This window comes from Schistocerca cancellata, chromosome 5, assembly GCF_023864275.1.
Source record: "Schistocerca cancellata isolate TAMUIC-IGC-003103 chromosome 5, iqSchCanc2.1, whole genome shotgun sequence".
NCBI lineage: Eukaryota > Metazoa > Arthropoda > Insecta > Orthoptera > Acrididae > Schistocerca > Schistocerca cancellata.
The window spans coordinates 399,161,641-399,164,173 of record NC_064630.1 but is presented as its reverse complement, the minus strand read 5'-3'; the positions used below and the strand labels follow the sequence as shown (position 1 = coordinate 399,164,173).

The 2,533-nt window shown below is 52.2% G+C and overlaps 1 pseudogene; it reads right to left on the bottom strand.

Moving 5' to 3' along the window:
• Positions 1 to 2,117: 2,117 nt before the first annotated feature.
• Positions 2,118 to 2,235, bottom strand: LOC126189382 (5S ribosomal RNA; annotated as a pseudogene).
• Between the last annotated feature and the right edge of the window lie 298 nt (positions 2,236 to 2,533).

The window sequence follows — 2,533 nt, the reverse complement described above, 5'->3', positions numbered from 1 at the left end:
CGCCTTCCTTGCCCTTGCCCCCACCCTGCAACGCTCCCAACGCCTTCTCCAATCCCATCTTGACCGGTTCACTGCTTGGTGCAACCAGTGGTTGCTCAAGGTCAATCCCTCCAAAACCCAGGCGATCATTGTAGGCAAAACCACCCCCTCCTTCCGCCTCCTTGATTTCTATCTCACCGTCTATGGCCGTCCTATCGCCCTCACTCCCACCCTTAAGTACCTTGGCGTCACCCTCGACCGTCGCCTCTCCTGGACTCTCCATCTCCGGACAATCCAAGCCAAGGCACGTTCCCGCCTCCGTCTCCTCAAGCTCCTTTCCGGCCGTACGTGGGGTCTGGACCCCTCCACAATCCTCCACACCTATAAATCCCTCATCCGCCCTATCCTTTGTTACGCCCATCCAGCCTGGATCTCCGCCCCCCCTACCTTTTATAAATCCCTCCAAATCCTTGAACGCCATGTTCTCCGCCTTGCCTATCGCATCCGTCTCCCCTCCCCCACGCGGATCCTGTATGATCTCATCCCCTTCCCCCACCTCCTCCTTTTCCTTGAAAGAATACGGATCCTGTACACCTCCCGTAAACTTTATCCTCCTCACCCACTCGTGTCCCCGATCCTCTCCCACCCCCGCCTGCTGCCGCGTCTGTATTCCCACGTCCCACCCGGTCTCCATCTCTCCACCCTCCTTACCCTCTCCCAAGGTGGCTCCCGCCAGCTCCCCCTCCCTGATGATGTCCTCGACCCCTCCATCTACCCCTCCTATCAACTTTGACCCTGCCCCACCCCCCACTTCCGGTGTCCTTTCCTTTCGGAACCCTCCCTCCCTTCTCTTCTCTTCCCTTCTTTTTCCTTTTCCCCTGTCCCCTCCCTCCGCCCCTCTTCCCCCGGGCTTCCCCTCCCCCTTCCTCCCTCCCCCCTATCTCCCCTGCCCGTGGCATCTCTGCTCTCCCCTCTCGCTCTCCCACTCCCCTTCCTCCACCTCCTCTCTTGGCAGGTCCCCGGACTCGTACACGCTCAGTGGACTTTCGCGCGCCAGAGATCATCGCCATCTGTGTGTCGTGTGTTTGCCTCGATTTGTGGTGGTGGTGGTGGTGGTTAGTGTTTAACGTCCCGTCGACAACGAGGTCATTAGAGACGGAGCGCAAGCTCGGGTTAGGGAAGGATTGGGAAGGAAATCGGCCGTGCCCTTTCAAAGGAACCATCCCGGTATTTGCCTGAAACGATTTAGGGAAATCACGGAAAACCTAAATCAGGATGGCCGGAGACGGGATTGAACCGTCGTCCTCCCGAATGCGAGTCCAGTGTGCTAACCACTGCGCCACCTCGCTCGGTGGCCTCGATTTGTGTTTAGTGTTCTGTCACCGTCATGCATCAACTGTTCACGTGTGCCGTCGCCGTCATCCGTGTTCTGTGCGCCGTGTCACCAAGTGTTTCCTGTTTTTTCGAGTCCAGCGGGAACGGCTTCATGTTTATTGTTTTTTAATCTCCTCTTTTTGCCCGCCGTTTTTACTGTTGTGTCTGTATCACCTATATGTCTTGTTATTGTTCCACTTAAGGCTGAAGAGCAGCGTACTATGCTGCTGACAGCCCGCCTGTATCAGGTGCTGAAAATTACAATAAAGGAAAAAAAAGGCCAATGGAGGACATATTGAACATTAATGATGGATTTTTATAAACTTCTGTCTTTTCTGAGTAATTTAGTATGCAATTTGTTGGCGTTAAGCCCTTCTTCCTAATAAATAATTCCATTTAAATTCGGGTCATTCTTTTTGGGACACCCTGTATTTATTGTCATAGGTATTAGTCCTGTGGTATGCCCGAAGTTACAGCTGCTCCGATGTTCCGTACGTTCGTATTTTGTTAATTTTGTGGCAGTGAAGAATTACAGCAAACGCCTTCTGTAGTCAAGGGACGCGGGACAGCCTAAAACTAGCTAAACAGCGTCCGAACAGGCCTCGGAAAGCCCTACGGTACTGATCGACCGCCGTGTCTTCCTCAGACTATCGGTGTCACCATTTGCGGATATGGAGGGGCAGGGTGTCAGCACACCACTCTCCCGGCCGTTGTCGGTTTACGAGAAAAGAGCCGCTACTTCTCAATCAAGTAGCTGATTAATTTGCCAACTGCGCTCGATAAACTGGACGGTCACCTATTCAAGTTCTAGCCAAGCCCAACAGCGCTTAATTTCAGTGATCTGATGAGAACTGGTGCTTTCACTGCGGCAAGGCCGTTGGCCGGTATCAATCTGGGCGCCAGTCTTTATTGCTTTCTGGGTCTCATAGAGGAACTAAGTTAGCTTAGTCTCACGTGTTAGCGGAATGGATGTTCATTCCCTAAACTGATTAAGAGGACTACTAGGTTGGTCCCTTTAAATTTGATATGGACTATTCAATTTTCGCTTCCCTTTGGAACCCTGCCCGAGATTGTGCTCCATCCCTAAAGACCTCGATGGAATATTAAACGCCAATGTTCGCTCCTTTCCGTATCTTATCTCCTTGCAGTTATTTTTGAGAAAAATTACATACCTGTGAAA